The sequence below is a fragment of the Suricata suricatta genome, chromosome 10 (genome assembly GCF_006229205.1).
Source record: "Suricata suricatta isolate VVHF042 chromosome 10, meerkat_22Aug2017_6uvM2_HiC, whole genome shotgun sequence".
In the NCBI taxonomy this organism is placed as follows: domain Eukaryota; kingdom Metazoa; phylum Chordata; class Mammalia; order Carnivora; family Herpestidae; genus Suricata; species Suricata suricatta.
In genome coordinates, this window is record NC_043709.1 from 114,023,383 (window position 1) to 114,047,750 (window position 24,368).

At 40.8% G+C, this 24,368-nt stretch overlaps 1 long non-coding RNA gene across 1 annotated transcript in view; it reads right to left on the minus strand.

The window, feature by feature from the left end:
* Window positions 1-24,368, minus strand: part of LOC115305606 — a 45,020-nt gene that overhangs the window by 18,913 nt on the left and 1,739 nt on the right. The window contains exon 2 of the long non-coding RNA XR_003914882.1: window positions 2,230-2,345. This is a non-coding gene — a long non-coding RNA (uncharacterized LOC115305606). The remainder of the gene's footprint in view (window positions 1-2,229; window positions 2,346-24,368) is intronic.

Genomic DNA, 24,368 nt, shown 5'->3' on the forward strand with positions numbered 1-24,368 from the left:
TTGCATCCAAAATTACAGTTCCCACTAGCATTTCCACTAGAAACCAAGGAATTAAGAAAATCCATTCCAGCTTGGGGGTCAGCTGCTTCTGTGTTTTTCCAGGACATCTAGGGTGGTCAGCCATGGCCGAAGGAGGTCAGCCATGCTTCAGGCCATATTGGAAGATATAATCCATTCAAGCGCGTTAAACCGCTTTTAAGATAAAATCTCAGATTGTGGTCTCTTGGGTGTCAGAATGGGTTGAAGATCCAGCTCTCCAGAGACCTATTACACTTGCTTCTGCTGGTGCCTTTTAAGAAGGAAATTCCTGGCTTGTGGTTTCCCAGACTACAAATAGAGGGAATTTACATTCCAGACCTTTGTGCCAGGCTTCCTGTGGACACAATGATCGGGAGAGCCACCTCCCTCCTTACACTCAGTCATGTTTCCTCTGTATGGCCCCAACCAGGACAATGCCTCTTCTCCCTGACGCTCTCTCTGAGGCTGTGGCCCTGCATGATCTTGAGCAGGGACAGGGGGAGGCTGTCATCTGACTTCCTGCCCTGCCTGAGCTCCTAGTATCTGCTGTGCCTTGACTCCCCTGTTATCAGCAGGTGCCCTAATGTGACAGCTGGCTTCGGGGTCTACCTGCCCTAAACCGACTTGTGTTCCTGCTTTGTTCTCCGTCTTAGAATTTACCTCACTATCTTTCAAGTTCAGTTATGCACGTCCAAGGGTGATTTTTACATATTTGACCTAGCACATTTAGTGTGAAGCTTTCAGGCGATCCTGTCCATACCGTATTTGCAGAAGCTGAAGCTCTCTCCTTAGATATATTCTTTTTAAAACTCTCATGGTTGCATGATTATAGGCACCATGGATTTCCTAACATGCTGACCCAGGAATTGAGGAGATACAAAAGGAGGGCAGTTGGATCAAAAATGGTCAAGTACAGGGGAATGCCTTTTTTAAGATTCTAAAAATAAATGTTAATAGCATTTTTGTCCCCAGAGTGCATTAACTCAAGTCTGAACAGACTAATCCACAATTATTCATTTAACAGATATTTACAGAGGCTTGATTACATGCCTCGCTCCATTCTAGTGGTGGGTCACACCGCAAACAAGACTTCGTGGACCCTCCTTTCCAAGCAAAAGAACACAGTATTTGCAGGCCATATTGAATTGCTTAGCAATTATTAAATGATGCCCTGCCTCTCTGTCCTCCTTAGCTAGAATAAAAGATTTTTAAAATCTGGGGTCATAGTTTATACTCCTGACCCCCAGGTTGCCTGCACCACGGTCATAAGTCAGTATCCATAAAAGTCAAAATTAAAAATTACATAAATTTCATTAAAAAAATTTTTTTTCGGGAGAGACACAGTGTGAGCAGGGGAGGGAGGGAGAAGCAGAATCAGAAGCAGGCTCCAGGCTCTGAGCTGTCGGTACAGAGCTCGACATGGGGCTTGAACTCACAAACCACGAGATCATACTCTGAGCTGAAGTCGGATGCTTAACGAAGCCACCCAGGCGCCCCCTGTATGATTTCATTTTTAATCACGTAACATTTTGATGAAGGGGAATTGTCAGTATCCTCTTTCTTTAGCTTTAGTAATGAGGCAAAGACAAGCAAGAATTCAGTAGCAGAAGACAGACCAATCTCCTGCCTCTTAGGGCACTATTATTTTTTATAATAGTGCCTCTTAGGGCACTATTATAAGATTAACCACATCGAGCTTGGGATCTCAACAAGCAACCTAGGCTACAGGGCAATTTAGGAGGGTGATTAATACCGTGGGCTTAAACTATGGAAAGCAGTACAGAGGTTTCTCAGAAACCTAAAAATGAAACTGCCATCTGATCCAGCAATCCCACTTCTGGGTACGTACCCAAAGGCAAACAGAATATCAAAGAGATATCCCCATGTTCGCTGCAGTATTAGTCACAAAAGGCAAGATCCAGAAACGACCTAAATGTGTGCCAAGGGATGAGTGGATAAAAAAATGTGATATTGGTGTATTACTCAGCCATGAGAAAGAAGGAAACTGATATTTGGCAGCAACATGGATAGACTTCGGAGGCATAATACTAAATGAAATAAGTCAGACAGAAAGAGACTCATAGTGTATGATATCACTTACATGGGGAATATTTAAAAAGGTGAACTCAAACACAGAATAGAATGGTACCAATCTCCAGAGTACCAGCAGTTTGGGGATGGAGGAACTGGGGACATGTTGAAGGTACTTACTTGCAACCAGTAGCTAAATAAGTCCTGGAGAACTTGTAGATAGCATAGTGATTGTTGTCAATAATACTCTACCATAAACTTCAAAGTTGCTAGGAGACTGGATCCTAATGTTCCCACTTCAAAACAGAAATGATAATTATGTGCTGTGATAGAGGTGTTAGCAAACCCTACAGTGGTAATTATATTGCAATATTTGCATACGTATTTGTGAACAGGATGTACACCTTAAAGTCACACAGCGTTATATGTAATTGTATCTCAGGTAAAAAATAAAGAGCATAGGTTTTGGAGTCAGACAGGTCTGGGTTCTTTGCAGTTTTGGTCCTTTGCAATTTTGTGGATCCCAGAATATCTGTTTTATTTTTTTTTAAATGTAGTTACTAATATTTTGTTGTTGCTGACACTTCACTGTTTTTTATTTTTTAAAATATTCATTTATTTTTGAGAGAGAGGTGGAAAGTGTGAGTGGGGGAGGAGCAGAGGCAGAGGGAGACACAGAATCTGAAGCAGGCTCCAGGCTCCAAGCTGTGAGAACAGAGCCTGATGCGGGGCTAGAACTCACCAACCATGAGATCATGACCTGAGCCAAAGTTGGACGCTTAACCACTGAGACACCCAGGCACCCCCAGAATATCTGTTTTGGATTTAAAATTTATCCTGGATGGAGATAAGATGCGCGTGCTTCCTTAATTTTACTTGTTATCCCATCCTGTGTTGGGTTATATTTTTCAGTGTTCCTCTGACACAATTTCTTTAACCAGATTTTTTGTAGCAGTACAGCATTATAACTTCTAATAAGATAGAATTTAAGGAATCATTCATTTATTTGTTCATTCATTTAAAAAGTAGTCATCTGGGGTGTCTGGGTGGTTTAGTCAGTTGAGTGTCCGACTTCATCTCAGGTCACGATCTCATGGTTCATGAGTTCGAGCCCCGCATCGGGCTCTGTGTTGACAGCTAGCTCAGAGCCTGGAGCCTGCTTCGGATTCTGTATCTCCCTCTCTCTCTGCTCCTCCCTTGCTCACACTCTGTCTCTCTCTCAAAAATAAATAAAGAATTTAAAAAAATTAATAAAAAACTAAAATGAAATAGCAAGTAGTCACTGAACTCTTACTATGCTAGACTGACAGTGCGGACACAGTAAGACAGCTTTCTTTTCCTTCAGGTGCTTGGTGTCAAGCAGAGAGAAGGAACCAAGGGATATGCAAGAGAAGGTTCTCCATTTGTTCAAATGAAAACTATAGGAAAATTGTCATTATTAATTTCTGTCCTTTTCTAAATAATAAGTTTGATAAATACCATTTGGTTTAATGTATTTTATTTGTTATCTTTATTATTTATTTATTTATTTAATTGCAGAGAGAGAGAGAGAGAGAGAGAGAGAGAGAGACAACGAGCACACAAGCAGGGGAGAGGGGTGGAGGGAGAGAGAAAGAATCTTAAGCAGGCTTCATGCTCAGTAGTGGAGCCCGACGCAGGGCTGGATCCCACGACACTGGGATCATGACCCTGAGTCTAAAACAAGAGTTGGAAGCTCAAGGGACTGAGCCACCAGGTGCCCGGTTTAATACACTTTACTTGAAATACATCTTGGAGGCCTAGTACTGTGAGTCCTTGGGGATAGATAAGACGAGGTCCCAGTCCTCAAGGAGTCTGGTAGGCTGGTGATGTGGATTCAGATTTCCCTGGATACCCACTCAGACCCCTGCCCCAATGTTAATTGAGATTCTTATGTAAACAAAAGTTAAGGCATTTCGGATGGCACACACAGGATCATTTAACTCTCCAGGTTTTATTTGGTCCTTTCCAGGTGCATAAACTTCCTATATCTTTTATCCCCCAAATTATTCCTGGGATGGCTTAACACATTTAATTGAACTGCCAAGGGGGTGCCTGGGTGGCTCAGTGGGTTAAGTGGCCAACTTCAGCTCAGGTCATATCCTGCAGTTTGCGAGTTTGAGCCCTGCATCAGACTCTGTGCTGACAGCTCCGAGCCTGGAGCCTGCCTCAGATTCTGTGTCTCCCTCTCTCTCTACCCCTCCCCTGCTCACGCTCTGTCTCTCAAAAATAAATAAACATTAAAAAAATAATTGAACTTTCAGGGCTAGTGATGATGGGTCTCTCGTCTAGATTTGTAAGCGTAACTCTCTTGTGCTCTCCTTTCTGAAACAGAATATTGAACCGTTGCTGGCTTCATGTCTTGATGAACAATCACTGAGATAAGATGTATTTTTCTGAAGTAGGAAGTACTGTTTGCACTTCCTGCTGGAATTGGCTGAGAGTTTCAGTAGCTGCTCAGCAATTCTTGCTGATTTCTCTTGAGTGGATGCTTTTGTTTTGATGGCTTTCCTTACGTAAACCATCTTTATTTCCTTGGGAGGATCTATCATAAGCAAAATTACTTGTTAATATTAGAATAATTTCTTATTCCAGTTGGAAGGGAACCAAATGCTGATCCTCTCTCTTCCTTTTTGGCATTGATGTATTTATTATGGAAGAGTATCGAGCCTGCCATAGAATTGCAGACTTCATCTCTGCAAACCTGTAAAACATTAAATATGTTTCTATTGACTCATCGGAGTTCAGTATGCTTCTCAAAATTCTGTTTTTATTTCAGGGAACTTCCTGTTATTTCCTACAGTAAAGCATGAGTTTTTCTCTTAAAACAATAACTTATTCAAATTTTGTCATTGAATAATTTAACTATAAAATGTAGCATTGCCTTAGTTTTGTTGTTGGATGATTCAGTATTTACACTAAGTTCTTTCTACATGATATCAGAATAACCTATTCTGATTTACTCAAGAAACTGGTAATTTGTGAATAAAAGAAAGCAAATTAGGAAACACAAAACAAACAAAAAACCACAAGATGGTTGTTTTGGTAGTTTACACTGCCATCCCTGAAAACTTGCTTATTGAAATTTTCACTTTATTTTTTTAATGTTTTATTTATTTTTGAGAGAGAGAGAGAGAGAGAGAGAGAGAGGCAGGCTGAGAGAAAGGTGGACAAAGGATACAAAGCGGGCTCTGCACTGACAGCAGTGAGCCCAATGTGGGACTCCAACTCATGAACCATAAGATTATGACCTGACCTGGCTCAACTGACTGAGCCACTCAGATGCCCCCAAATTTTTACTTTCTGAACAATACTGAATTTTCCTAAATGGCACATGGAGCAAATTCTGTACCCAACTCTGATGTAGGGGTGGGGTTCCCCGCCCCTCCCCCCCCACCAAAGAGTTCTCAGACACCAACTGGATGTCCTGCAATTCAACTGAATTAAGATACCGTCTACCTGGAGATAACATCAGAGGTCATGGGTTAGGGCTCTGTCCCACAGGACCGCTCCCTCCCACCCCCTTCGACACTAGTCACAAGTGCTGGGTGTCACCTGTGCTTCTGACCATGTGGCTATAGATTGCAAATCCCAACGAGCCCCTTTTGGGGTTCGATTCATTTGCTAGAGTGGCTCACAGAATTCAAAGAAACATTTTACTTTCTAGATCCCTGGTTTATTATAGAAGGATAGAACTCAGGAGCAGCCAAATAGAAGAGATGAATAGGGCAAACATGTGGGAAGGGGTGCTGAACTTCCATGCTCTCTCCAGGGGTGCCACTCTTCTCCATCTCCAAGGGCTCCCCAACCTGGAGGCTCTCCAGACACCCTCTTTTGGGGTTTTTTATGGAAGCTTTTGTACATAGGCACAGCTGATTAAGTCATTGACAGCTGGCGACTGAATCAACCTCCAGCTCCTCTGCCCTCCTGGAAATCGGTGGGGTGGGGGGGTGTCTGAAAAATTCCAAGCTTGTATTCATGGTTGGTTCCCCTGGCAACCAGCCCCCATCCTTAGGGGCTTTGCAAAAATCATTACATTAACATAAATTCCAGTGTGGTTTACTTTGTTATAAATAATGAAAGAGACATTAAAGATACTAATTTATATCTGCTAGAAATTCTCCATCCTTTCCTGGTTTTCAAGGAGGAAATATTTAAGGATTGCTAGCATTTACTAATGGGCTTTTATTTATGCTCTTGGAAGGACAGGTGTAAAGGACTGGGAGAAGTCTACATAAGTTTAAATTTAGATGCATAATGGGGGTGCCTGGGTGGCTCAGCATCTGACTTCGGCTAAGGTCACGATCTCCCACTTCGTGGGTTCAAGGCCTGCGTCGGGCTCTGGGCTGACACGTCAGAGCCTGGAGTCTGCTTTGGATTCTGTATCTCCCTCTCTCTGCCTCTCCCCTGGGTGTGTACTCAATCTCTCTCAAAAATAAATACATAAACTTAAAAAAATAAATTTAGATAATAAGAAAATGCACAGAGTTTCAGGGAGGTTAAAATATCTTAGAAGAAGGGGTGCTTGGCTGGCTCCACTGATGGAACATGGGTCCCTTGATCTTGGGGTTGTGAGTTCCAGTCCCATGTTGGGTGTAGAAATTGCTTAAATAAATAAACTTAAAATTTATTTTTAAATTTTAGAAGAAGAGTTTAGGGGAGATCCTCATTTTGTTTAATTTTGAGAGAGGGAGAGAAAGAAGAGATGGTAAGCATGAGGTGTGGGACTTCAGGAGAGAGAAACAAATTAATAGAAATATCAAGAAAGTTTTTGTGTGGGTTGCACAATCTAATTTCTCCTCTGCTGGCTCCTCAGGAGGCATTCAGGGAAGACTTCTCTTACTTTCTTAAGTTTTTGGGAGTTGGATATGTTCCTTTTCACTGTGTTATCTTACTAAGACTGGTATCAAGGTGGTCTGGTTTAATGAAGTTTTAATAAGGGCCCACATCTGTTTCAGTCTGCTCAGGCTGCCATGACAAAACACTATAGACTGGGTGGTTTAGACAACAGAAATCCATTTTCTCACAGTTCTCGGATAGAAATCCGAGATCACAGTGCCCGTACAGTGTTGGGCTCTCTCTTTGCTTTGTGAATGGCCAACCTCATGCTGTACATGCTCCTGGTGTCTTGCTAGAATTTTCAATCTCCTGTTCTTATGAAGACACCAATCATATTGGGTTATAGCCCACCCTAACAGCCTGTTAATTTTAATTTAATTACCTCTCTTAAGGCCCCATCTCCAAATACAGTCACATTCAGTTACTGGTGGTTAGGGCTTCAACATATCTATGTTGGTAAAATATAATTCAGTTCATGACATCATCCATGGAAGGAATATGTAGTTCATAGGAATCTAGGGTATACTATGATCTATTAATCAATTCAGGAACATGGACTGTTTGATCTAGACATCTTAGAGACTTTACTCTTATTGTACTAATAGGAAGTATAAAGCAGTAAAAATAAAAAAACAATATGAATAGTCCAAGTTCACCTTGTTACCCCCACTGTTTCCACCGCTGGGAGTTTGAGTATTTATTTTATTCTTCACAATTTAGCTCATTCTGACTTGCCATGATCCCCTCTTCCTGACTTAGTTCACAGAGTCTATTACTTTGTGCTATCTCCCCAACCATGAGCTTTTTTTTTATAATTGAAACTTGAAAATATTTATACTACATTTGAGTGTTTCTCAGGCTGAAGGATTTTGAATCAAGCTTCTAGGAATTTCCAGACAATCAAAGGCATACACTAAAAAAATCCACTAAACTTCTGGATTAGGAGCCAAACAAACAGACAAAACCCCTTACTGTCTATATCATTTACTTGAAGGAAAATGTTTATCTCAGGCTGTTTTTCCCCATGGAATGGGGTGGGGGAGTTTTAACTTGATCCCTTAGGAGTGAGAATATGCCTTTTTACCGGAGGGGTAAGTGGCTTATCTAACTGATAGACTGGAAGGAGAAACTTGGCTTATTTGCCCACAGAGAGTTTATTAGTTTCCAGTTCACTTTTCCATGGGGTAAGCACACATGACTTCCCTTCTAGATTAAAGGATCACTTCCCTCTTTCCTCTCACTATTATGTTCCAATAAGTGGAAGGCAGTAATTCAGAGGAAAGGTGCTTTGTCTGCAGATGAAGCCTCCCTTGGGAAAGTTGCCCTGAGGTCTAGACTTCACATGGAACATGAGAAATCTGCTTGTAAACTGAGATTAGTTTTTCCTTCAATGGCAGATTTAATAGGAATAAAATTAATATTTTAATCTCCATGTCTCTAATTACTGTGTATATTCTGGATTTTTTTCATCATCTTACAGATGGAAAAATGATCAATTAATCATCACCCTGAAAGCCAGAATTATTTAGAAGGAAGCAAGACAAATTTCTATGGTTCTGTTGAAAAAGACACCAGGTTCAAGAAGCATTATGATCCCCAATCAGGGTACGTATGAAGGAAACCACATGTAGGCGCAGCATAGTAAAACTGCTGAAGAAATAAAGCCAAAAGGAGTTCCAAGAAACAGCTACCTGGAGGATGATAAAACATAATGCCCTCAAACAAGCAATGAGTGACATCTGACCTCAAAGCAGAAACAATGAAGCTGTAATTCAATGGAATGACATCTTAGTGGTGAAAGGAAATAACTGGAAACCCAGAACACTACATTCAGTAAAAACCCTTCTCAACCTGTTATGAAAAAAGATACTTTCATAGACAATTACCAGCAGACCTTCACTGAGAAAAAAAAAAAAAAGACTAATAAAATGTATTCATCTTTGGCAAGAAAGATCAAGAAAAATCAAGATGGGAGACCCAGAGGGAAGGAGAAGGCACAAGCAATATCAGAAATAAAAAGAGAACATCACTATGCATCTTATCAATAATAATAACATGCTAAGAAAACATTATGAACAACTTTCTACCAATACATTTCAACAAGTAAAATAAGACAAATACCTTAAAAAAAAAAACACTGCTTATCCAAACTGATAGCAAAGTGATAGAAAAATTCAGTAGTATTATGTATGTTAAGTAGCTGGAATCTATCATTTAAAACCACCCAACAAAGAAAAATCCAAGCCATAAGATTTTACTAGTGACTTATTCTAAACATTTAAGGAAGACATATCAATGTTATACAAACTCTACTGGAAAATAGAAAAAAAATGGAATGATTTTTGCCTTTTTTAAATGAGGCTAGTACAACTTTGATACAAAATATGACAAGGATATTAGAAGACCACTACGGACTAATTCCCTTCAGGAACATAGAAGCAAAAAAATATAAATTAAATCCAGTTATACAAAGGAGAAAAATAAATCCCAACAAAGTCAGAGATTTAGTCCTGGATGCAAAGTTAGCATAAAATTAAAAAGTCAAATTATGTAATTTACCAAAAACAAGAGAGTTAAATAGAAAAACTATATGATAATCTAATATGTACAGAAAAAGCATTTGGTAACATTTATAATTTCAAAATTCTCAGTAAAATAAGAGTGGAAAGAGATTTCCTTAATCTGATAAAAGGTATCTATCTCCCAGGCCCTAGAGGCAACATTGTACCTCACAGTGAAATACTGAATGCCTTTCTCCTGTGGTGACCTACTCACTAACACCATTTCTCTGTGACATTGTATTGGAGGTCATGGCCAACATAACAAGGTATATATAAAGTATAATGAAGGAAAACAGATATAAAGATTATAAAGTAAAAAGTAAATTGCTATTATTCACATATTATGTAATAATGTACATAAAAAACCCTAAAGGTACCTATAAATAAAACATTGGCCTTGTGTGACTTTAACAAGGTTGTTGAACACAAATTCAGAATATGAACATCAATTGCATTTCTATATGCTAGCAATTAACAATTAGAAAATGAAATTAAAAACAGAATTTATAACACAAGAACTGTAAAATATATAGGTATAACTGAAAAATATGTTGACAATGTCTACACTAAAAACTACAAAGTATGGCTGAGGGAAATTACAGAGGACCTAAATAAACAGGAATATGCCATGTTCCTAGTTTGAATGTTCAATATTGTCAATTCATCCCAAATTGATCCGTTGATGCACTGCAACTCAATCAAAATCTGAGCAGGGTTTGTTTGGCGTTGGATAAAATGAACAGGCTAATTCTAACATTTATTTGGAAATGTGAAGAACCTAGAATCACCAAGCCAGTCTTTAAAAAGAAGCACCTATAGGGGCCCCTGGGTGGCTCAGTTGGTTAAACCTCTGACTCTTGATCTCAGCTCAGGTCTTGATCTCAGGGTTGTGAGTTTAAGCCTCATCTTGGGCTCCACGCTGGGCATGGAGCCTACTTAAAAAAAAAAAAAAAAAAGAAGTACATATATGAAAACTTACACCACCAGAAACTGAACTATTTACCAAGTTACAGTACTGGGACAGGAGGCTCTATTGGCATAGGGAAAGTCTAGCAGATCAGGGCAGAATAGAGTTGAGAAACAGACCTAAACATATAGTCATCTGATTTGTGACAGAATTGCCCACTGAAACTCAGTAGGCAAAGGGCATTTTTTTTGTGTGTGTGAAAATGATACTCTATCACATAGATCACATTAAGGAAAAAAAGAAAGCATTATCCCTATTTATTAACTATAACCAAAATCAATTCTGGTAGGATTATATACCTAAAGATGACAGGTGGAGAAAAAGCTTTAAAACAATAACATAGTATAATATCTTCAGGACCTTCAAAATAAGGAAAAATTACTTAAATAGGAAATTGGACTATATTAAAATTAAGAACGTTCATCTGCCAAAAGAAACCACTTGGAGGCCAAAAAGGCAATTTGAGAGTAGCACAGATATTGACAACACATGTACCTAATGAGTGGCTTATTTATCAAATATATTAAGAACTACTACAAATCAATAAAAAAAAAAAAAACGCACACGCACACACAGAACCCAAAAGACAAATGGGCTTGAGCAGGCACCTCAAAAAAAAGTATATTCAAATAGTCAGTAAACATGTGTTCCATCTCATTATCAACCAGGTAAAGTAAAAATAACCCAAAATGTATCTCCACTGTCTATACACCAAAATGGTGAAAATTTAAAAGACAAATGGTCTGAAATGTTGGTGGGGAAGTGGGATAATTACATCTCTCATCTTTCATATGCTGTTGGTAAGGATGCAAATTCCAATAATCCCTTTGGGGAATTGCTGGTATCTTATAAAGTAGAGCAAGGTCATTCTCTGTGACTAGATGACCATGTCCTGATTCTTTCTGAACAGTGCTGGCTTATGCATATTTTCTCAGAATGCTTTTAGTTTAGCATTTGTCCTAAACCTTTTCACTTTTAAACAAAAATTTGTCATTAACAGTTACACAGTCATTAACAGTTGCAGTCATTAACAGTTACTGATATTAATATGCATAAATAAGGCAGGACACATTTTGTGGATGTCTACTTTATTCATCCACCATTTGCCAGGGGTGTGTGGAACATACATGCAGTAAACAGAGTGAGTTCATACTGTAACAAATTGTTACATCTTCAAGTCAACCAGAGATAACGCATTTTATTTTCCCCAGTGATCTCCTGATGCCACCTAACTAACATTTCCTTTTGATGAAGCACATGCAGAGTGTTCACTGATTTAAAAATAAACATTCAGGAATGCAAAAGTGTATGGATAGCTGTCTTTTTCCAGACTTGGAACTGTGGTGAAAATAAGTTCTTGACACTGCTGCCCCTGCTGGCCATTTGGTGTAATACCAACTAATCGTGCCTTGGCCACTATGCACTCACTCACTGGTCTGCATGGAGCACAAAGCCGGTATGCGGCCGGCTGGTGTGGTTAACAGGAAAGGTGAGGAATTACAGGGTTAGCTGTATTTGAAATACGTGCAGAAAAGAAGGCTGAGCTGTCTGTTAAAGAGTGAACTGAGATTAGTCCAAATGTTCTTTCTAGAACAGTTTTGTTATGTATTACATGGTGTAAATCTATAATAGTTCATTTATTTATGTCATTATTTGGCAATGCTTTTTTTTAATTTCACAATAAATTCTCTTGGAAGTAATGAGTTCAAATAAGTGGACATACTTATATAATAGAAAAATTAAGTACTGCTTGATTTTCTTAAGGAAGGTGATGACAAGTGTATTATTTTTATTATTTTTTATTTTATTTTATTTTATTTATTTTTTTAAGTAGGTGCCATGCCCAGCATGGATTCCTACATGGGGCTTGACCTCCCGACATTGAGATCAAGACCTGAGCTGAGATCAACAGCTGGGTGCCTAACCAACTGAACCAGCCAGGTGCCCCTAAATGTATTATTTTTACAAAATACTTCATGACATTAAATATTATTCATCATGGAGCAAAGTGTTATCACTAACCACCTGAAAAGCAGAAGACACAAACGAACTGAAGAAACATCCCCAAATACATTAATAGCAACTTTAGGAAGGCTGTACACAGCCACAAAAGATAGACTCACATATCACTCCATGAAGCATGCCTTTTAATTAAGATCAAATGGGCATTGCAAATTAATTTTGTTCATTTTTAAATTTCAAATTTTCTTGTGCAAACACAAAACGTGAAGTCAAAGTTGTCAGTGTGTTCACTCCATTAGTAAAACAAGAACTTTTCAAACAGTTGAATTATTATGGTTTTATAGCAGTGTCATTGATGCCTCAAATCGAAAATCACTTTCATAATGGTTGAATTTTTATCTGTAATTCATGGAGTGAAAGTAAAGCTTTTAAAATTCATTCTATCAAAGGGAAGATGTATGACATGATGGTGATGTCATGATGCTACTACCAATTCACTTAAAACATTTGGCACTAGGCGGGTCAGTTGGTTGAGCATAGGACTCTTGATTTTGGCTCAGTTCATGATCTCAGGGTCATGGGATTGAGCCCCGTGTCCGACTCTATGCCAAGAATCTCTCTCTCTCTCTCACATTCTCCCCCTCTGCCTGCCCCCTGCTCATGTGTGTGCACTCTGTAAAATAAAAAACAACAATATTCAACACTAAAGATAATATTTTTTATTTTATTAAAATTTTTTAAATGTTTATTTATTTGAAAGATAGGGAGACAAGTGCAAGCAGAGGAGGGACAGAGACCCACACAGAATCTGAAGCTGGGCTCCAGGCACAGAGCCTGACATGGGGCTCAAACCCCTGAACCGTGAGATCATAACCTGAGCCTTAGTGGGACACTTAACTAACTGAGCCACCCAGATGCCTCTACAGATAATATTTTTATGGTGATAATAAAAACACAAATTTTGGGAGAATATTACATTGAGGTAAAAACAATATTCTTTTAAAATTAAGAAACCTGTGGAGGTGAGTGCCTCAATGCCTCAGGCAATTAAGCACCCTACTCTTGATTTTGGCTCAGGTTGTGAGATCAAGCCCTATAACAGGCTCTGTGCTGACAGCATAAAGCCTGCTTAGGATTTGTCTGTCTGTCTGTCTGTCTCTGTCCTCCCTTCCCTCTCCCCCCTTCCTCAAAATAAATTAACATTAAAAAAAAAGAAACCTGAGGAAGAGAAATGTAGTTGGAATTGGTTGCGGTACATGCACAATTTGCTGGTATGTGAAAAAATAGTGCTACTCTTTTGTACATCATAGGACACAATCAAAAGAGTGAAAACCCATAGAATGGAAGAAAACATTTGCAAATCATATACCTGATAAGAGATTACTATCCAGAATATATAAAGAACTTTTAAGCATAACAATAGAGAAACAAATAACCCAATTCAAAAATGGGTAAAATGGGACTTACATAGATATTTCTCCAAAAAGGTATATAAATAAATGGCCAAGATACTCAACACTACTGGTTTTAAGAAAAATGCAAATCAAAACCACAATGAGATCCACTTCACACCCACTAGGATGGCTACTACAGGAGGAGGAGGAGGGAGAAGAGGAGGAGGAGGTGGAGGAGAAGAAGAAGAAGAAGGAGGAGGAGGAGGAGGAGGAGGAGGGGGAGGAGGAGTGGGAAGGAGGAGAAGAAGGAGAAGAAGAAAAAGGAGGAGGGGAAGAAGAGGGGGGGGTAGAAAATAATAGAAAGTGTTGGCCAGGACATGGAGACATTGGAATCCTTGTACAATGTAAAATGGTGCAGCCACTGTGGAAAACCATAGGAAGTTCCTCAAAAAATTAAGTACAGAATTACCATATGATCCGACAATTCCACCCCAGGTACATCCTCAAAAAAACTGAAAGCAAAAACTCAGACACTTGTACACTTGTTCACAGCAGCATTACTCCTAATAGTCAAATGGTGGAAACAATTCAGATGTCCTCAGTGGATGAAGGGATGAACAAAGTGTGAAATCTACATATCTATAGCTGTAGGTATCTCTCTCCCCATAGATCTCTCTAGAAATCTAACGCAGTATCACTCAGCTTTAAAATCTTTTGGAATGAAATTCTGATGCATGCTACAACATGGATGAACTTTGAAAACATTTGTTTAGCATTCAATAAGAACCGAACACAAAAGGACAAATCTTGCATGATGCCATTTACATGAGGTATCTCTAGTAGGCAAAGTTATACAGACAGAAAGGAGAATGGTGGTCACCAGGCACGGGTGGGGAGAGAAGTCACTGTTTAATGGGTCCAGAATTTCTGTTTGAAAGGATGAAAAAGTTCTGAAAATGTGATGCTTGCACAACATTACGAAAGTACTCAACGTCACCGAACTGTTTAGTTAGAATGGTAAATTTCAGGGTACCTGGGTGGCTCAGTCAGTTGAGCATCTGACTTTGGCTCAGGTCATGATCTCACAGACTGTGGGTTCGAGCCCTGCATTGGGCTCTGTGCTGACAGCTCAGAGCCTGGAGCCTGCTTTAGATTCTGTGTCTCCCTCTCTCTGCCCCTCCCCTGCTCATTCTCTGTCTTAGTCTCTTTCAAAATAAAGACATAAAAAAATAAAAGAATGGTAAATTTAATTTGATTTGTATTTTGCTACAATAAAAAATGTGCTATTTTACCAACCTAAGTAGAAGTTATTCTTGTCTAAATTATATATGTGTGTGTATATATATCTTTTTTTTTCTTTGAGAGAGAGAGAGAGAGACCATGAGTGGGGGATAGAAGCAGGGAGAAAGAGAGAGAATCCCAAGCAGGCTCTATGCTCACTGTAGAGCCCCACGCAGGGCTTGATCTCACGACCATGAGATCATGACTGAGCCAAGACTAGAGTGAGATGCTCAGCTGACTGAGCCACCCAAGCATGCCTATCTATATCTTTTTTATTTGCTATCCATTAATAATCAGGCTTTAGAAGTATTTAATCATTTGAATATTACTTTGGTAATATGCCTAATGCCCTACAATGGTATTGGAAAATAATTCTCTATATTTTAGTTGAATTTTTCCAGAATCTATTGAAAATCTTAATCAAAATGTTAAAAAATGGGGCACAAAAAATGCAGCTTTTGAAACTTCCACCAATTTGAATTATCGAGCACCAAGCTTGCAATCTGTAAGGTACAGAAATATATGCCCCTGAAAGCAAGTGGGGGTGGGGAGGTGTTGAACAAATTAAATAAGAACTCGAATATTGTACGACATTTATTTTTAAAATTTTACTTTGAAACATGTTGCCATGTTTATGGCATTCTTTTAATTAGATGTATTTATATCCTAACTAGAAATGAATGAAATTGGGAAGGCTTATAATTTTGCTGCAGATATACGTGGCAAAATGCCTAAAAATTTTGTAGACAACTTACTTTATAAGTTTTGCCTATAAAAATATCTGCTAAAAAGATGATTCTGAATAGAGACAAAAAGCCAGCATCTGCAGAAAATATAGGGCATAAATATTTACACAGTTCAACATGACAGAAACTAGATTTGAGATTATTATTCATTTAGCAGGCTTTGCTCTGATCTTACTAGGTACTTGAGAAGGTGCAGAGAGATCATTTGCATGATGAATACATTCTGTGGAGGAGAGTCTGTTAACGGTATCACTCATCTCATTTATCTTAGCATTAACTGCAGCTTTGAAGACATTTTGCAGGCAGTTTTACAAAACGTATTAATAAGACCATATTAAAATATATGTTCTGGAGTGCCTGGCTGGCTCAGTTGGAAGAGCATGTGACTCTTGATCTCAGAGTTGTAAATTTGAGTCCCATGTTGGGTGTACATAAAAAATTTTTTAAAAGTAAAATAAATGTAAAAAAAAATACTAGATATGGCCAGAACTAATTTATATATGTGAATATGACCAAGCATAGTTATTCTATTTTTTAAAAATATATGCAGATTACCAATCTGAATATTTTTAAGAATTTTTTTTAAGTTTGTTTATTTTGAGAGAGTGAGACAGAGTGTGCAATCGGGGGAGAGGTGGGGAGAGAGGAAGAGAGGGAGAGAGAGAATCTCAAGCAGGTTCCACGCTGTCAGTATGGAGCCCAACACAGGGCTCCATCCAACCTTGACCTCCAACCAACCATGACCTGAGCCAAAAATCAAGAGTTGGATGCTTAACCTGCTGAGCGACCTAGGCATTCCTATTTTTTTTTTTTATTTTTAGACTTTTACATTAAGGTACTTAGTTATACTTATTTTGGTGGGGGTTTGAATTTTGAAAATCTGTTTTGAATCAAAAATCTATTATGGGTCTACCAACTTATGAAACCAAGGTGATCATCAAGAAGTACATTTAAATTATTTTAAATATCACCTGTCCTTTCAAAAATATCCTAGGTTGGATGACCAAAATATGTGGTCCTTCTATCTGTGACCCAGAAATTTTACTCCTAGGCATAGGCCCATGCAAAGTGTGTAAATTTGAGCAACATAAGACATATGCAAGGATGTTCATAGACGATTATTTATTATGACCCCAGACTGGAAATAACTAAACAATAAAAAACCGAATGGCTAAATAGATTATGGTCTCACCAATGGCCGTACAGTAGGATCACCACATTTCCGAGGAGTCTTCTCTAAGTCTTTAAGACCCACTACTGACACTTGCCATTGGACGGTTTGAGAACCCTGAGGTTCAGGCTTTCTTCCAGACCCTTCCTCCTGCTCAAGACTGTTATGCAGCACCAGCCATGAAGCTGAGGGTGAACACAGTTCTCTGAGCTGTGGTTTCCCTTCTCTGCCCAGGTCCTTTGCTGAGTCCGCTAATTGGAGAGACTCAGGTCCACCTCAGTCCTTTGAGCGCTGGGGTTGCGCTCTTGGGATTTTGATGTCCCTATTGATTAGCTCAGTAAATAAAAGGTTCAGGACAGTCTTCCAAGGGACAACTTAAACTTGCCTCCCCATAGGAATCTTATTCTCTTTCGCATCGGTGGCCAGGACTCCTCCCCTCCCTCTTGCCAGGAACACCAGCACGTGCCGCCTCTGTTCCTGTCCTGCGCAGAGAGGAGACTGCAGGGCAAGTGCCACGCCCTCCTCGGGGCGGCTTCACCGAGTGCCGCTGCTCCCCCACCTTCACACACCGAGCACGCGTGCTCCTTCCTTAGAATTCGCGCCTGCAAAAGCCGACAAAGTCTTTGTGAGCACTCGCCATCCTTTTCAGAGATGGAGGATTTACTGTTTGGAGAGGTGGCGCGACTTGGCCTTTGGAGACCCAGTAGGGCACAATCAGGACCGAAAGCGACCTCGAGGTTGTCAACAGTCTGGGTAGAAACAGACGCGAGGCTGAGGATGGTGCCAATGGCGTTTCTTGTCAGCTCGCCCCCAGGAGGGAGATGGGCCCAGCGAGAAGGACATCAGGCTGCCCGCCACAATGTGCGCGGGAAAGTTTTTGGAGGCACGGAGGTGGGAGCGCCACGACGTCTAGGCTCGTAGGGGCGGGGAAAGACGGGGCGGGCGCGCAGGTGCGCAGGCGCAGTGGACGGAGCGTGCTGCTTCCTGTGTCCCGTTTCCCTAGGTCATTAGGTCTCCACTTCTGGGCGTGAGTCCTGGGCGTGCAACGGAGGGGAGAGTCCGTGGCAAATTAGGGACAGGGTCCGCGGGGATGCTGACTGGTCTCCTCTGGTCTTTGCAGGAGCGAACCGGTTGTGAGGCACGCCCCGGGCTTGCTTCCAGCTCATGGCCTCTGCGCATGCAGCACTTGCGAGCTGGGTTAGACAGATGGGTGATTGCAGTTCCGACAGCAGGGGCCCCGAGGTGCCCTGCGGGTTCCTACCCTGCAAAAGAAATGCCTCCGGAAAGAGGGCTACAAAGGGGAAGATACTGAAGGGCTTTCATTTTGAAGCAGGCCAAAGCGATCAGGAGATTAGGGCCTGAGGCCACTTTATCCTAACACTGGCGTTTCCAGGCAGGCGCCTCAGCATACCGATCTGTCTCGGGTGATGTGCTGGAGCCTGAGCTCCCGCAGTAGCTTCCAGTACCAGCGAGCAACACGCTGGGCAGTGCCATGCTGACAAGGGCGGTGGCCACATGAGCCACGGAGACGGTCCAGCTCTGCAAGCCAGAGCTCCTCCCAACAAGGTGGGTTATTGAGACTTTTCCAGCACTGACACCCCAAACCCACTTTACAGCACACAGTTCGGAAGTAAAAGATATTTTAAGACAGTCCTTTTGTGAGTAATAGTATAGCAGAGTAGTGGGCTGTAGGAATAAAACCCAGCCTCACGTTTTGAAATGCAGTCAGCATAGTATCGCTGTAACATGCACTTTACTACTTGAGTCAGTGTTAAAGAGTTAAATAATTACGTTGATTTAAAAAGTTCCTCTGAGGTCCGTGTGGCTCAGTAGGTTAAGCATGGGACCCCTGATTTTGGATCAGGTCATGATCTCACTCACGGTTTGTGAGTTCGAGCCCCGGGTCAGGCTCTGATGACAGTGTGGCGCCTGCTTCGGATTCTCTCCCTCTCCCACTTTCTGCTTCTTCCCTACTCTCTCTCTCTCTCTCTCAAAATAAATAACATTTAAAAAAGTTCTTCTGAGGCTTTGCACTTACATTTCATATTTGGTTTAAAGCCCATGTTGTCTTAGGACATTTCCCAAGTTTCTGTGTGAAATTATCTAGGGTTCAGTAGATGGCGCTGCTATACTGTCTTTTTGGTCAGATTTCGGCCGTGTTGCTCCAGGACACTAGTCAGAAACTTGTAATATGCATAGAATGGGTTGGACGGGAAACCCTGATCTTAAGCCAGTTCTAGGTAGGTACCGACAAAGATTCGATGTCTCATTTGTTTTCAAACCTTTTAAAGTTCTGTGCTTTGAGTAATAGAGCTATTGTGAAAACATCCACTGGTTGGCCACTTATCTTTAATACCCCGCATCTGAGAATCTCATTCTGGGATTTTCTCTCCAGGTTTTACCATTCAGTTGGATGGAGACCTTACTATTCTTTTCACACAAAGGACAACAAAGTCCACAAAATCAAGTAACTCTGCAAATTAGATTTGTACTTCCAAAAAAAGTGCTTTTCGATTTTTAAAAAGTCACCAACACCGTAAGAAATAAGACTAACTCTCTGCAATGAGTTAATCATGTGCCATTGGCTGGCCACCGCAGGCCTATCACTAGAGCTGGCTAATGACAAGCATCACCTTGTTCAATGTATTCTTCATTAAGTATTTCAAGAATGCCAAATAAGACAGGTAATAATATAACAAACATACATGAACCTACACTCAGCTTAAGAACCAAAGCATCACAAGTACACCTGCACACTCTGTATTATTCCCACCTGCATTCACTGCCTGCTCCCTAGTAGAGTTCAGTTTTTCCATTCATGATTTTTGTCATCAATCATACTAACGTTGCTTGCAGCTTGCTTTTTTTCCATTCAACATTATGTTTTGGAAAACTATTGAAGTCGATATCTAGTGTATTCATTTTTACATTTGCACATGGAGTGAATTATCCACACTTTGTTTAAACCATTTATCTATTGATGCATATTCATATCGCTTCCATTTTCAGTACGACCGACAACACACATTCTTGTTTATGTGTGAGATAGTCCCTTAAACTTCTGTTTTATGCACCTTAACGATTTCATAACAACAACACAACAAAAAATAACCTACAGAGGTTGCAGCCACTTGAATTTACATCCCCTCATCCAATGTAGTTTGTGTGATTTCTTTTTTTTTTTTAATTTTATGTATTTTGATAGAGAATAGGGAAGGGGCAGAGAGGGAGAGAGAGAATCCTAAGCAGGTTCCATGCTGCCAATGCAGAGCCTGACATGGGGCTTGATTTCATGAACTATGAGATCATGACCTGAGCCTAAATCAAGAGTCAAATGCTTGGGGCGCCTGGGTGGCTCAGTCAATTAAGCATCCAGCTTTGGCTCAGGTCATGATCTCGTGGTTCGTCGGCTCAAGCCCCACGTTGGGCTCTGTGCTGACAGCTAGCTCAGAGCCTGGAGCCTGTTTCAGATTCTGTGTCTCCCTCTCTCTCTGACCGCCCCCTCCCCCCTGCTCGCACTGTCTCTCTCTGTCTCTCAATAATAAATAAGAAAAAAACTATTAAAAAAAGAGTCAAATGCTTTACCAACTGAGCCAGCCAGGTGCCCCTGTGTGATTTCTTGTAGGAGTCCACGATTTAAAAATATTAGAAAGCAATGGGTGAGGGGTTAAACAGCCACTTAGAGAGTAATTCCGCCTCTCTGAGTTTGTTTTCTAAATGCCGAGGAGTGAGATGGTAGGGTTTAGAGTTACACATAGTACTTTATTTCAGAATGCCAGATAGCTCTGCAAAGTCATGGCAGCGTTTCTCACTCCGTGTTTGGGAACACCAGCTGCTCTTAGTCTCTCCAACATTGTCAGTCTCGTTGTTGTTGCTTTTTTGTTTTTTGTTTTTTTGTTTTTTTTACTTTTTCTAATTGAAAATTTCAAAAATCTACACAAATCTTACTAAGTCATGGTTTTTCTTGAATTCTGTGTCCTCATCCAATCACACACTGCTTCCTGATTATCTGAAGCAAATCCTGTCATTCCGGGATATTACTCTAAACCATAAGGACTCTTTTGAACATAACCTTGATACTGTGATCAGACTTAAAAAAATGAACAACCATTCCTTGCGCACATCGATGACCAGCCAGGGTTTAAGTTTTCACGATTACATTGTCTCTGTTTTGTTTGACTCGAGATCCAAAATCAGATGCATGAACTGGGCTTCTTGATAATGGCTTGTTGATAATCTATGAATTCTCTCCCCCGTGTCTTTATTTCTCCTTTTGATATTTATTTATTAAAAAACTGGATTGCTCGTCCTAGAGGGTTTCACAGAGTCTGGATCGTGCTGATTGTGTCCCAGCTGGTTTCACTTGCTCTCATCTCCGTATTTTCTGAAAACCAGCATCACATCATGTTCAGGTTTTTGTTTGAATGTTTTGGACTGTAGTTTGCAAAGTGCTCCCATACATCCTTTTGGAATCTCTTTCTAGTCAAGGAATCGGGCTGAGATCATAGTTCATGTGATGGGAGACAGCAGTCTTGTCATGGTCTACGTGATTTTTTCACTTCTCCCTTTAGCTTTGATGACAGTCTTGGACGGGAGTCCTTCAACTGAAACATTCACCACATCAAAACAATAACTTCTGAGCCCCAAACAGCTTCCCATGTACTTTGGATCATGCAGGTCCCTGCCCCTTCTTTGATTGGTTAACTAATTTTAGTTTTCATCCATTCAGTACTTTCAAGATTGGAGATCATGAAACTTAAAAAACTCTCTTTTCTTGTTCTTTTTAGTTACTAACAAGTAAACTAGATACCTTTATATGTTTCCAGGCTAGTTGGCTGAATTGGGAGAAGGCAAAATAAGCAGAATGAAAGCCCCCTATATCAGAGCAAAATAAACGATGTGACATTTTTTTCATACTACTCTTGGTCTCTCAAATTCACAGTCGTGGGCAACCTGGGTGCCTCAGACAGTTAAGCATCTGACATCGGCTCAGGTCATGATCTCACAGATCATGGCGTTGGGCTCTGTGCTGACAGCTCAGAGCCTGGAGCCTGTTTCAGATTCTGTGTCTCCTTCTCTCCCTCTCTCTCTCTCTCTCTCTCTCTCTCTCTCTCTCTCTCTGCCCCTCCACCACTCATGCTCTGTCTCTCTCTCTCTCTCTCTCAAAAATAAATAAACATTTTAAAAAATAATAAAATTCACAGTCTTTGTGAAAAATGTGTTACAGGGAGAAAAAAAGACATTTATAATATTGTTGATATTTAATCTCTTACCTATCTTCATTTCCCTTTGAGTTCTGGATGGATGAACTGAATCTGAGAAACAGAACAAAACAAAAAACAGAAAAGAGGAGGCTTGGGGTTTAATTTGATACAAAGCCATAAACCTCCAGGGGAATCTGGTATTTTCATGCTTAGTCTAAGTATCTGAGGGATTTCAAATGATCACTGCAAACATAAACAGAAGAGGAAAGGCTCTCTATTATGTTTGTCAGCCTTAGGTTTGTGTTTGGGGAGTAAAAACGCATGTGTAGCACAAATGCCCTTCATAAGGCCGGGTGTGGTTGGGCAGTGGGGTATGTGTTAATCCCAGCAACCTTCTTGCCTCTTACCCTGTGATGGCAAGTTTCCCTATATGTAAATACAATTTTAAGGGCTGGGGAGCATTATATGAGTCATTGTTTGCTATAGTCTTTTAAAAAACAATTGGGGAGGAGCCAAGATGGTGGAGAGGAAGGGAGCTCTGTAAACTTCCTCTGCCCCATCGATCGAACTGAGAAGGACATTACTCTCATCTGCAAGAGTGGAAGGAGAAAATATGGACTCCAGAAGGAAGAGAACCTGAAGGATACCTGAGTGAGAGAGTGTGAACTGGGGAGATTGGAAAACAGGCCAGCCCAAGATGGGCAGGGGAGGTGGGAGTCCCAGCCCAACTCAGGGCAAGCGCATGGAGCCTGAGAGACAAAGGAAAGAGACTGAGAGACTGAACACGCTCATAGTACTGTCTCTGGGGGAAGAGGTAAAGAACGCTTAACCACGCTTGGAGAGAGAAGCTCACTCCATAGATAACTGCTGAATAGCCTAAATCCCGAACCCAGGTGGCACAAGGGAACGAACAGCTTCCAGCCCAGTGCCATCTTGGCGAGGACTCGGTGACCACTGCAGCAGCAATGTCAGGGGTGCTCACTTCGACCTCATTTTTGGGAGTGGGAACACGCACCTCATTTCCATGGTGTATCTCACCCCCAGCGTTGGCCGTGCAAAACCTGAATCCCGGGTGCCAACAGGGAAAAAATAGCCCCCACCTCTGCGTGATCCAGCAGGGAGTTGGTGGCAGTGGAGACCTGGGTGCACGCGCAGGCTGCAGGAGCTCCCAGCTCATTTCCAGCAGCTCCTGGTGCCGCCTCCGGCAACAGCAGCTCACTCATTCCTCCCCCAACGCTAACTATCCCCTCTGGGGGTTGGGTCTGTGGCAGTGCACACGCACTTCACCTCCTGCTGTGCATCTCGCCTCAGGCAGGGGCAGTTGAAATCGCAGCCTGAGCCAAGACAAACCGATTCCTCCCCCTAAGAAGCCAGCCACCAAAGCAAATACATCTCATCTGTGGTAGCATTAAAGTGCATGGACTGGAACTTTGAACCGTGGAGGGCCTGGAAAATACAACTTGGCTCAACTGCGGCCTAAGGAGATTGGACTCATTAGAGTGGCCTAGAGTTGCTTAGTTCAGCGGAGCTTGGCATGCAGCCATTCTAATCTCTGCAGACATCAAGGCGGAACCTCTGAGAGAAGCCTCCAAGAACTACCACACTAAACCATGCCTATCCATGAGGGGAAGCTGCTGGGGTTTTTTTGCTTTTTTTTAATAATTTTTTTTCTTTTCACCTTTTTCTGTATGTATTTTTTATTATTATTACTTTTTTTTACTTAAATTTTAAAAAATTTTTACTCCTTATTTTCCTTTCTCTTTTCTCCCTTTTTTTTACCTTCTTGCAATCCAGATATATGCTCCTATATCTCATCCCTACCTCTCCCCTCAACTGCTCATACACTTTTAGACTGTCCACTGTACTTTGTTGTCTCTGACATCCTTTATTTTTTTTCTTTTTCTTTTTCTTTTCTTCTTCTCCTCTTTTTGTCCCTTTCCTCTCCATTCTCTTTATTTTCTTTCCCCCTTTTAATGTGTTTGTTTGTTTGATTTGTCTGTGCGTTTGTGTGTTACTGTTCCCTCTGTGTTTGTCTGTCTGTTTTCCATCTTAGGGATACACCAAGAAACAAGCCAAAGTGTGCATGACAGTGAGTCCCAAATATTGCTGAGTAGGGAAATAAAATATTCAAAGGCACAACAAGAGAAACTGAGAGACACCATTAAAAGAATATTTC